A 13,333-nucleotide genomic window follows, 5' to 3' on the forward strand; every position below is an offset into this window, starting at 1 on the left:
ATTGTCAGCTGAATGTCCGGTTGAGGCATGAACCGCTGGATCTGCAAAGCCACCTGGGAAAAAAAAAAAAAAGCAGAAGCTGCAGCTTCTTAGCCTGAGTCCTGATAGGCTTGTCTGTCCCCCCTTTTTTCTTCCCTCCATCTCACTGCCCCTAGCACAGCTTAGAAAGTTGCTCCGAATGCCAGCGTTGTCTGAAGCAAACGCAGCCACTGACTGCGTCTCAAAGCAAGAGAGCGTTTCACTTTTTATATTGTCCCACGTTCACTGAAGTGGTGTAAAGTATCTCTGAGAGGTGAGCTCAGGCAGGTCTATCCAGAATTTAAATACATGTTAATAAAATGAAATTGGGAGTGAAATTCATAAGTGCTGTATTTTGACCTTTGGTTAAACCTTAATTTTGCTGGTAACCATGAAAACTAAATCTGATTTAAATGCTTTTGTATTTTCTGCGCAAAAAAAATTAGATAGGTAGAACAGATCCTTTAGACTTTTAATATCCTCTTTAAAATCAGCAAACTGTCAAACTATAAACCTGTCTTTCAGGTCAGTGTCTGCTTGTGATGTCTTACTTTCAAACACAAAACAATGGACATTTAATGGTATGGATATAGCGAGGTATGTTTAAGTGGAGCTGCTGCATACTTCATGACCACAGCTCTGAATAGCAACCGCTGAAGCATCATCACTGATGTCTGTCTCTCCTAATTATGTCTTTCAATTTCTATATCTTAGATAAATGTGCATCAGTATGTGTGTGTATTTCATGGCTTCTCTTCAGTTTTCCTTTTATGTTGCATGTTTTGTTATTTGTCCTTGTGTGAGGCTGGCCTTTATGTTTTCTTATATTTGCTGCATGCATCATTCTTAGATATTTCTTCTATATTTCTTGTGTCTGCCTGCCTGGATACACCACCCCAACTTGCATTTCTTAATAGAACGAAGTTCTGAAAGTCTCACCTGTCAGCCCGTCCAACATCAACTCCTGTATTAAAATAAATGTTTAAACATTCTTGCATACATGCTGTTGCTTGTTTTTCTTTTTCGACCATTTTTTAAAATCTGATTTAAAGGGGCACCGTGTCGTTTTGGAGAAGAAATAAAAACTCAGAATTGTAATAAAATAAGGTCCCCAGAACACAGTTTGAAGCAAGAAAGGTGGCAGGGTCCGCCTAATATAAACAAAGTAAGAACAGAATGAAATTGTGTTTGTTTATTCAGTTTATTCAGTCATGAAAGTCAGAGCTTTTTTCATTTAGTTTGTTTAGGCCTTACAAAAAATCAGTCAATGAAGATCTTTCTCTTCTCATTAAATCTTCTTCGCCAAACTACACATTGCACCTTTAATTCAATAGCCGGTGTTGTATTACAACCTGAGTTAAATGAATACGATTATAATAACTTAGTTAATTATTGACAAAAGTTATTGCAGATATGTTCTTCTTGCATCCATCCAAAAGCAAATTATGTGAGAATGAGCAGCTTCTGGGGCGAGTCAGCTGGGAAATTATTAACAACGGTTTAAACAAAATGTTGCTGTGATGTTTGCTGGTGTAGCCATGTCTTATAAGATTTAGTTGTGCCGATTTGTTGTGGTGGCGCACACACACATGCTCACACAAACACATGTATATGTGCGCACACAGGCAGACACACGCTTTTCTTAACCCCTTTTTCTCATTATTGGGAGGGCCTGTCCTACTGCCTGTAGCCACCTGCAAATTACAATTTAGTACTCCAAGAGTTAAGACTGTGTTCTTTCAGCCCATTGTGTGTGTGTTTGTGTGTTTGTGAGTGTGTGCCTGTATATGTGTGTGTGTATGTGTGTGTGTGTGTGTGTCGGGGGGAGGGGTAGAGAGAGAGTCTGGTAGAAAACCTTTAATCCGGGTGCTGTCAGGCCCAAACCCGGCTTGACGTCCCATTGATGTGGAACAGAACAAAACACAGGGCCCCTTGCTAAGCTCCCACTGGCTCGCACACACACACACACAACACGCACACACACACACACACACACACACACACACACACACACACACACACTGGGCCCCTCTCTAAAGCCCCTAACCTGGGCCCCTGCTCCCAAACTGGGAAGGGCATTCCTCAGCCTATGCACACGCAAACACCCTCGCTCTCACACACATGCACATGCACTTGCACACACACACACACTGAACTGAAACACACTCTTAACTCTTTAAGTGCCGTGTTGTATTTTGCAGGTGGCAAGGGCATAAGGGTCTATCTCCCCCTCCTATAGGATGTGTGTCCATTCATTTCCATACATAAACCTGAGTTTGCGTGTGCGTGTGTGTGCGTGAGTGTGTGTTTGAGGTGTGAGAGTGTCCCAGCCAACAATCCATTTTATTTGCAGACAAATACACACACACACACACACACACACACACGCATGCACACACACACCGATATATCATAAGTTTGTGAGAGGCTTGGATACACTTAACAGAAGCCAGATGCTCCAGTGTGTGTTGGTGTGTATCCGTGGTGACAACAAACAGTTATTATTGTCCTGCTGTTTGGACAGCTCCCAGAGAGCCGCATCTCTGTTTACTATTAGCTTAAAGTAAGAGAAACAGAGAGGAGGAGACGGAAAGCAGAGACAGAGAAAGCACGTCGGAGCGGATACAAAAAGCGACTCACATTAGAATAAACATGTGTTTTAGTCAATGGTCTGGAACTGTCTGGGATATTAATGTTATATTTGGCTGCTCTTCTCACGGTGGCCACCAGGTGGGGGTGTGGGCGGCAGTCAGTCAAGGAGCAGAACTTCCCGCTCAAACTTTGACCCTACGTTGGCCTTAAGGTCGAAGCATCTGAGTTCAGCTTCAGTCTGAGTTGAGGTGGTCCTGGGTGGGTCAGATGTAGGTTTGAGGCGGCTCTGCAACACTCAAAATAACTACGAGGACGTGCAGGAGACACACACCTAACCACTCATACACACACACTCGTACCTACATGGTCAGCTCGTTTCCCTCCTCACCTTCTCCAGGACTAAACTCACCCCTCGGTTTCCTCTGTTAAATTACAGAGATCTTTATTCCCCCCGGCACTGGAATTCTGCCGCTTCCGTTTTGGAATGTCAGAACTCCGAGTGAGCCGTTTGTTCGGGGCCGGGCTGCGGTCCAGAACAGGCCCGGGCGCTCCCAACCAAAATGTTTTTATTGACGGGCGAAAGCAGCCGGGCCGACAGCACCGATTGGCTGTAATTGGCCGGCGAGTCAGCGGCGTGTTTGAAATACCCTATGTAAAGTGGCAGCCTTTAAAAGCACAAAACACACACACACACACACACACACACACACACACATATACGCCCACCCCAGTTTCTCCCCTCCCGTGGCTTTAAGAGAAGCCAGATGTGCCACGGGGAAGCAATCACCCCTCTATTTGTCTTGGTGCTGATCAGGTTAGTGAAGTGTTCTCAGGCCTGGCCAGGAGTCGACACACTGCTGCCTGTTGTCCCTGTAGCTCGCTGCAATGCGCCGCTCCAGCCAGCTGGCCCGCTCACACCACTCCGAGACTGTCCAAACAGCAGCACAATGAGCGGGGAGAAACCAGCAAAGGTGCAATAAAGGTCAGGAGTAATGATTCTTGTCCATTTTCTGTCTCATCTCGGATGTTTGATGTCGGACAGTGGCGAGCTGAACGCCAGCTTTCAACCTACTGCTAAGTAGCTGACTGAGCTAATGTATAAATATGAGGGTCAGCAAGGAAGCTGGGAGCTAACATCTTTCATCTGTTGATATGGACACCACCATTTAGGGCTGGGTCAATGGATGGGAGGTGAGGAGGCAGCAGCAGTGTGTGTGTGTGTGTGTGTGTGTGTGTGCGTGTGTGTGTGTGTGTGTGTGTGTGTAGAACATTCCAGCCATTGAACACACAGATGGTTTGGTTTAAGCAATGAAATGAGCACCAGACACAGGACAGTGACAGTGAACGAAAGCCTCAATGATGCACACACACACACACACACACACACACACACACACACACGCACGCACGTAGCCCTGACTGCACGGGTTAATGGAGTGACGGAATCCAGAAGGAATCCACTCAAGGACTCAGGGAGTGAACTGTTAGGTAGCCTCTAAACTGCCCTGCAGAAACTCCAACAGCATTGCTCGTTTTTTCTCTCTCTTCACATTGTTACGCATTTGTTGCTTCTCAACAAGGTGAGGATGAAAGAGCTGCGAGTGCAGGAATCAACAGAAGAGAACGGGAGATGAAAAGATGGTCAATGAGGAAGAGGCATAAAGAGACTGTGGAGCAAGTTGCACCGAGGCGGAGCAGGAAACCTGACTCCCTTACTTCCCCACCTCCTGATTGGCTGGCCCTCCCGTGAACCCTGACCCTTGACTTTGTCTGGGGCTCGTGACCTTGAGTGAAGTACAGGCGGAGCGTTACGTCTCTTCCCCTCTCTCCTTCTCTCTCTCTCTCCCTTGGCTTTTCCTTTCTGCCCATTTGTCTCCAGTGAGAGAGGGTCGGCGGGGAGGAGATGGAGAACAGAAATGTCAGCGAGACATTAAACAGAGTGCGTCTGTGTGTGCTCTCATAGTCCAACCTGTCTGATTTCCCTCTCCTCCACCCCCCCTTCCTCCTCCGCCCCACATCTCCTCTATATACGCTTCTCCACAGAGCAATAAATTCATCCTCTCTTCTCCAAATCTCCAAATCTCTTTGTCTTTTCTTTTGCTCCGTCAACACCCTTATCACTTTTTCTGCAAATCCTCTCGGCCCACCTTTGCACTCATATGGTTTATTACACCCCCAAGTCACGGCCAGTACCACCAGTAATTTTTATAAAATGGCTGTATTTTAGGATTGTTTGGCAAAACACTGTGGCTTAGAAGCCTTGAATCAGTCATGAATAAAAAGCTTCAGTTCAGAGAGAAGCTAAAAATGTTTGGAATTAAGCTAATTCTCTTGCTTGTGGAGAGTTAGATGAGAAGATTGACGGGACTCTGTTGTTCATATATGTATATATATATATATATATATATATATATATATGTTTAGCCCATGAAGCTTCCTGGAGTCTTGTTGCATCAAGACAACAGGAAGTTACTGAACCCCGCCTAGCCTAGCTGTTTCCAGTCTTTATGCTAAGCTAAGCTAACTGGCTGATGGCCAATGCTTAAGTGATTTGTCTCTTTGAGAAAGAGTGCTTATTTCCTAAAATGGTAAACTATTCCTTTAATGTTGTAGCAGACAGGACTAATGAAAAATACTGTATACGGGGATGTCAATTGATTTTATTTCCTTTTTAAGCTGAATAAATAAATATGGAAATACTGTAAATATTTTTAAAAAAATATTATTTTATGTTTTCGTGCTACCACAGATTCAGTGGCAACAAATACTCTCTGTCATTTCTATTTGTGTTCTATCTCTAAATGTGTGGATAAGCACTAAAAATCATCCTCTCAGAAACTGGCAAGCATGGATGGCCAGTTCCTTAAACTCCAGTCAGTGGTTATTTAACTGTTAAAGGTGCAATATGTATGAACTGGGCACCTGCTGAATTCCTACTCTAATCAAATAGCGGGCAGTATATCAACAGGTAACTGCTGCTAACTGTAGCTAGTTAGCTTAGTTAGCAGTGCAGCTAGTGGCCCGGAGAAAAGAGTTACCATTTTCTTCTCATTGTTTTAAACTAAAATTCTTACATATTGCACCTTAACTAACAACAAAATGCTTTATAAACATTTATCAATCATTTTTTAAGGTTTATAAACATCAGCTTCAACTTTATGATGACCGTCCAGATAATGTTTACAGATGAGCTGCACAGTATTTATGAACCATTTACAGTTTTATAAGTTTTATAAACATCAGTTGCAACTTTAGAATAAATATTTGCTTAATAAATGGTTTGTAAAGTATGTCAGTGTATACTTAAAGTAAAATAACTATTAACTAGAGTTTAATTAACTATACATTTGCCATTTATTAGTGATGATTGTTATAAACCCACGTATGTGTTGGACGTGTGCAAGGATACGAACATTTTGGAAACAAGTGAAAGATGAAGGGGTTACCTTGATTGACAGCTAAAGTTGGAATAAGGACTACTCTCAAACTTTCTGAAGATAGTACTGATAATATTCCCTCTGGAGAAGCTGACCTACACACTTCTTGGAATGCTGAGGGATTTGAGTTGAGTTCTGAGTTGTGACTCCTGTTGTTTTTGTGTTGTGTTAGGGTAGTCCTAAAACGATGAACAAAGGTGGCTCTGAACATATTTGGAACTGAAAGTATGTCATGTAGTTGTTGCCAGAACCTCAATAAAAATCCTCTCCTCTCCTCTCCTCTCCTCTCCTCTCCTCTCCTCTGCCCTCCCCTCCCCTCCCCTTACACCTGTGCACACACATGTATACGTACCCACATGCAGTGTTGGCAGACGCACACAGAAGTCTCTCTGTGCTGTCCCGGAACAGAACATGGCAGCAGAGCACAGCCGAGTGGTGTTTATTTTATTGGATGTTTATTTCGCTCTGTAAAACATGCCACTCAGGGACCTTGTGCAGCAGTGTACTCAAACCCTTTTCTCTCTCCCCTCTCCCCCCTCTCTCTCTCTCTCCCAGTGTAAACAGTGTGTATATTGGGAGTGTTTCCTTCACTCGTCTGTGTAGAAGTGTAATCCATCCAGTCAGACATTGTAAACAACATCTCTACGTGTTTATAAATACTGCCCGACCACTCTAATGAATTTATGGTAATGCCTTGTTCTACTGCTTCTGCTGTGTGTACGAGTGTGCGTATAAATGCTTATGTGTGTGAGGTGTGAGTGTGCATGTATTACTACTCTGCTTTTACTGGTTTCTGATGTTTCTGTAGGGGAGTTTTATTTCCTGGTGTGTACAGCCTGTTTAAAAGCTTAAAACCTGTGACAGAGGCAAGCAGTGACTGACTGATATGAACCAATGCGCCGCAGTACGAAGTCCATTAGCAAACCAACTCTGTTTTATTCCATTTACCTCACTTCAAGCCACCACAGCCAGATCTGATCTCTTAATAATGAAGCATGTGTTATATCTTTGTAGAAGTTTGTTCCATTGATTTTGACTTTGATGATTTTTTAAACACATGGCGGAGACAGCCGCCGCTGCCGCTGGAAATGTGTGCACGATATTAAACTTGCCATTAACTTGTTGGAGCCTTTTTTCACCACATTTACTTGTTTGTAAAAAAGTAGAGAGACATTAAACTAAATTTCCAGCGCTGGAAATACACCGAGGAGCAAACCAAAGTATTACTCACTGAATAAGTGGTGGTGGTGAGCGGACTGCTTTTTATTTGCCTTTCATAATGTGATTCAGTCTGTTATGTTGCATTTCGAAATGCAACTGTGACTTAAGTGTTCCAGTTTAAACTGATGTTTATCCTTCTGTTTATTGAACTCACATGTAACACCGGGAAGTGATACCATATTGTTGTTGCTATTTCTGACAGCTTTATTTTCCACTCAGTCTGTGTTGTTGGAAATGACAAACCAACAAAAACATGACAAGAAAGAGTTATGCCATCAGGGTTATGTACATCTGATGATGCCTTCGTGCATGTACCCCAAAAGAGTTATGAGGCTGTGCAGTTTCCTGCTCTGCTGTGATTGGAGCATTGGGGGGTAAAGGGGCAGGCTTATAAATTGGCCCAGTGGTCATCACTCAAGTCATGTGATGGCACCTCAGCCAGAGAAGTTGAGAAAAAAGCTATCACGTGGACCTTTGAGTTATGGTGTGGTCACACATACCTGAATGCAGGCTTAAGACCATGGACTGTTGGTGCTGAATGAATGTGCGCAGTGCAGGATGTGAGGCATTAGTTGTGGCAGCAACTTTGCCTGTCATGTTACACTCAACGTGAAGCCAACATGCAAATTTGACACTGGATATGAGTGTTTTCTTTGCCCCCTTTGCATAGAATTGCAGTGAACGGGAGGCGAATATTGGCTACACTTGAGTCTGCATATGTGTGACCGTGCTCGTCGACGTGAAAACGACATACTGTGGGTCTGCATCCAAGAGGCAAAGCACAAATAATATGACTCTTATCAGTCTGGGGCAAAAAGAAAAACGTGGCAGCCACAAAGTTCATGGCTTTGGCTTCTTTAACCGTGATCATAGTAGTTATATTAAATCGAACCCTGGGGTTGTTCTGGCTGGGGGCCAGTGCCCTCCATTGGAACTAGCCTGGAGACCCTTGGGTGTCCTAAAATGCAAGCCAGGACTCCCTCACCTTATAAATATATATCTCTGTGATTTTCATAATAAAATGTATCAAATGCGAATGTGAAAACATTGTGCCAGTTTGAAACTAGTCACTTATATGGATGAACCTACATAGAGTTATTACCTGTAATCTGCAGCTCCCATCAGCTTCACAAAGCTTTACAGTGAGTGTTGTGTCCATCAGCAGCAGGCAGCTCTGTTCGACGAAAAATGACAGACACACATAGCGTCTATAACTAGGTTAATCAAAAGAGTGAATGTGGGACCGAAAGTCATCAGGTGGCCAAACACGACTCCAACGGATGTGACTGCTGGATGTCTAAATAAGCAACTGCTCAGTTAAATATCATGATATGTCAGAGTCGTGCTCACCACCCACAGAAATCTGTTCCTGAATGTTTAATATCAAATATTTGGACATATTTTTTTCTCGTGGACCAGGACTGTGTCCTAACAATACTGCATCCAGTTTCCTCAAATGAGTGACACAGCGCCCCCTGGGCGGCCACAGCAGGTAGGACGAATGTCAACTGTCAAACGTTAGCAAAGTGCGTGAGGGAAGACAAGTGAAGCTGGCATCTGTTCAGGTGAAAGTAGTTTAGTGTCACTCACTGAAACTAAACTAAACTGAATACAGAAGGGGACGTATAAGAAGCCTGTGGCCTCACGACAAAGAGTAGAAAGTTAACTCATTATTAATTAAACAACCGGAAGAGTTAGCTTGTTTAGTTTTGCTAATGATATTAGCTGTCTTTGTAAGAGTTAGCTAGCAGTGGTGGAGTCCTGTGAATGGACCTCGACGTGAAATAACGTGAGTTAAAAAGTCCTCCATCTGTCTGTCTGTCTGTCTGTGTCTGTCTCTGTGGGTGTGTCTCGTTGCTTGCTGGTTTTTCTCCTTGACTTTTAAATGTCTCTGCTGCTGTCTGCGTGTATTTACCTCCAGAAAAACCCAGAGGTCATGCAGCCTTCTACTTACTGTATGTATGGACACTAAACTGTTGCGTTACATCGTTGCGTTGTCCGACACAGATGTGTACTTCCTCCAGTTTTGCACCCACTGGTCGTTCAGTCACCTCTTGATGGTGTGTAATCTGTGAAAGAGCCTGTCCAGAAACGTCTTGCTGCTATTTCTTCTATTTCTTCGGCCTGTAGGCTAGTGTGTAAGTCATGTATTTGATGCATGCAATGGTGCTTTTTTGATGTGATCTGTTTTTACTGTTACATTTTCAGTACTGATGAATACAGATCTGCATACCTGCGTCAGAGTAAGCTCTACAGATTGTGTGCTAAGAGAATACACAGGAAATACAAACATTATTTCCTTGTTATAAAAAACACAAACAAAAAGATGAAGTTGTTTGTGAAGCCCTGTGGTTTACACGGGCTTGAACCACCCCCTGCCCTAACCACACATTTTTTCCAAACCCTGACTCAGGCGATTGAAAAATGAATTTATTTTTCTGTTTTGAAATGAAGTCTTTCAAAATAGGGGTTTCATTTAAAAAAAACTCGTCTCTAAACAATTCGAGAGGTCAGTGATAAATGATGTGTTTTGTCATGAGATTTCGGAGGACATTTTTGTTGAGTTTTGATTATTTTGTAAAGCAATATTATAGCATTTGAAACAGTATTTGTAATGCTAGAATTCTAACGGTATTTGTATTTTTCGATTGAATATCACATGATATAATAAACATATGACACATGACAGTATAGAGCATGTTTCCTCCTGAAATAAAGGAAGCTTCACATACTAAATATCAACATCATCACAGAGTGAAGATAAAACCATAATTGAGATGAACAGTCTCTCAGACCTAAGCTAATGTGTGTACTGGTATGTAGCTAAGTATGTTTAAACAGAAAATGTGGGTTTGCTATGTGGCTCCAGTTCCTTGTTACATGTGTTTTGTTGATTTGATTATTTTGAGTGCACGGATGCCCACACGTGTAACTATCTATGTGTGTGTGTGTCCGTTGCTCTCAGACTAAGCCATCATGGCTCCCCCCTCATCAGGCCCGACAGGTGTTATTACATTGAAATGAGAGCAGTGATGTATGCATCTGTAATGTGGACCTGTCCTCTTCTGCTTGATGGAACCTGACGCTTCTCATTACCGTGACGCGTCTGAGAAAAGAACAAAGTACCAACACTTCATCTGACGTGCTGCTCGTAAAGCACTATGATGCGTCCCGAGCACATTTCATGAAGACGTTGACAGAAAGTGACGCATCACATTCTAAAATTCTTTCAAAGTGCCAACAAATCTGATGTCAGTTCTATTTAGTGCAGAAAAATGATGTTTCTTTTTGCGATTTGGACTCAAACACAGTGACACAGCTTAAACACAGTGAAATGATAATGACAAAATAATGCATTTTATTTAGATTTGACTTTCAAAACAGTGTCACCAGGTACTTACATCAATAATAGTATTCATAAACAGAAAAAACCAGTTAAAACATACATTGTTGATTTATAAATGGCATCTGGCAGCAGCCATATTGAAATAAAAAATGAATCACCAACCCCTTGTCTTAATGTCAAAACAAAGATGCATAACAATTACACCAGCTCCTCTGCTCCTCATAGAGACATATCTCGACTACAATTGCAAAAGCTGGTGCCGTAAAAAACAACACACACACACATGCACACGCACGCACACACACGCACATTTTCCGAGCTGGTATTTGCCATATTGTTTACTGTATCGGCAGCTTTGACTTACAAGCTGCTTTTCTTTGCATTTCCACCTTGAAGAAAATTCTTTATTCAGTTCACATGTCTCGTATTCTTTGTTGTTAATTAATGAAGCTTTGATATGTTGTTGTCCCATCCAGTGGTTGTTGTGCCACAGAGACCTGTGAATGAGCAGGTTTTTTGTTCCTGACACACTGCAGCAGCATATTTGACTGCCGTGCCACACACAATGAGCAGTGATAAAATAAAAGACGAAGATAAAGACAGCCTTTTGTTACTGGGAGGAGAAAAGAAAGGGGAAGGGGATAAAAGAAAGAACAAACTAAATACAACCTCTATACAAAGCAGTGTTCATTTTTATCCTGAAGAGGGTCAACATCTCTTACCTGACACTACTACTTGATATACTTTGTAATTTTTCTGTTTGTACTCATTGTATTGTATTGTATTGTGCTTTAATTCCTTACAAATTAATGTTACATGCCAATTCGGGAGAATTCTAGATATCTTGAAGACTAGCACAGATTAGCACAATCGGCAGGTGACGGTTCCATCTTAAAATACGTCTCACAAAATGTCACACGTTTGCGTCCAAGTTACAATTGGATTATGCACCGTGCACAAGCACACCCTTACAATTTGTCTCCACTTATCTGTGAACAGCTAAACACTCTTGATTGCCAAGCCAGAACCATGTTCAGCTCTGCATGAACATCTGGCTGATTTGAATTCAGTCCAGCTAACTTAATTCACGGCAAAGCTGCTGTGACACCATGTCTTTGAAGCATTAGCCCTAGCTGTTGAGTGATGCAGCAAGGAAGCTGAAAACATGATTTTTATGCTATTAAAAAACCCCCAAAAGATACAAATTAATCGTGATGTGATTTTAACTCATGCTTCCTAAATGTAAACCAGCAGCTTTTATGTTCATAGAGTTAGTCTGTACGACCGTCCTGTTGGTTGTCTGTGTAAGAAGGTGATTACCACCGGTATTCACATTAATTGTTAGGCGGCCTTTAGTGGATGTCTTAATTAAAAAGGAAGAAGTCAGGTGACATATATAAATAAATATAAATATAAATGGCGAACAGAGTCAGTTCAAACACACCCCAGACACTGCCATACATGTCCAACGTGGAACCAAAATTATGAAATATGGCCTGATGTGCCTCCACTTTCAATTGTCTTTATAATGGCTGATCAATCAGGGAGCGGTGATATTATAACAATTAGTCAGTTTCCCTATCTTTAAACAACGCGCAACCTGGAGCGACACTTGAGCTTCTTATCCTGAGCGTGATGTCAGAAGAAAATGGCCACTGTGTGAATATAAACAATGGCAGTTTTAAATAGGATGATAGTAGGTTGCTATAATCATACACAGTTACTCATTAAAAAGCTTATATTCTCTACAAGAACATGTTCAACAATTGTAAAGTGTGTGCTGCAGATTTTTAGCATGAGACAAAAAGGCCACTGTCAAAAAAATCAATTTTTTATTTGGAAGATTTCTCTTGAAGCGAACGACGTGCTCGAAAGGGACCGATCACAGTTCTTGGTGCTGGTGTGACTGCTGTCTGGCTTGCGCAGGTATGACCTGCCTTGCCAAACTCCCTCTGCAGGCAGGCACATCACAGGGATGTGTGCTCTCTCTCCCTCCTTTACTCCCATGATACCTATTCATCAAGCCACTTTCCTTTGTGAACAGTGGCACCTGAATGACACAGCAGCGAGGCGGCTCACCAGCTTCCTCTACAAATTAAGACTGCCAGCTCTGCGCCCTGAGCCTCAGTAATCATACGTTTGATAATTACGACAACTCAAACCAATATTTTCTTGTAGCCTACACTCACTATACCATTAGTGCACCATACCTCTAGACTTGTTAGATTTAACGTATTTCTTCTTTTACATTGCAAAAGAGCATTTTGCAAGGTTGACAGTGAGACAGGATTGAGGCAGTATGAGGACACATTATTGCAATAAAAGCTCTGCTGCGATGATGATGTTCTCAAGCTTTTGCCTGGGTGAGGAGCCAATTCTGATCAGATAGAGGATGTCTGTCATGGTTACATAATGGCAGCAGTCTGAGTAAACATTTCAAGCAACACTTTAAGTAAAGTTTTTTCTGTCCTATCAGTCTTCTAAATACATTGTGAGTGTAAGCGTGTTGCTGTTTTCCTCAGGGATGGCTCGGGTGAAATGCATGAAAGGACAGCTCAAGTGTATTAGCAAATAAAGTATACACATTTTATTACCCTTCATCCCTTTATCTGTGGATGTGAAAGGGTCTATTCACTCGGCTGGGCTTATGCAGCGCACGAACAAGCAGCCGGTCCCGCGTGTGCTGCTGGCTGAGTTTGTCCATGTTCGCTCTGACAAT

The 13,333-nt window shown here is 42.3% G+C and overlaps 1 long non-coding RNA gene across 1 annotated transcript in view; it reads left to right on the top strand.

The window, feature by feature from the left end:
* Window positions 1–8,817: 8,817 nt before the first annotated feature.
* The window catches only part of LOC311254630, a 34,331-nt gene continuing 29,815 nt past the window's right edge, over window positions 8,818–13,333 (top strand). Inside the window, exon 1 of the long non-coding RNA XR_014622269.1 lies at window positions 8,818–9,057. This is a non-coding gene — a long non-coding RNA (uncharacterized lncRNA). The remainder of the gene's footprint in view (window positions 9,058–13,333) is intronic.

This window comes from Pagrus pagrus, assembly GCF_965226575.1.
Source record: "Pagrus pagrus genome assembly, chromosome: 3".
Lineage (NCBI taxonomy): Eukaryota > Metazoa > Chordata > Actinopteri > Spariformes > Sparidae > Pagrus > Pagrus pagrus.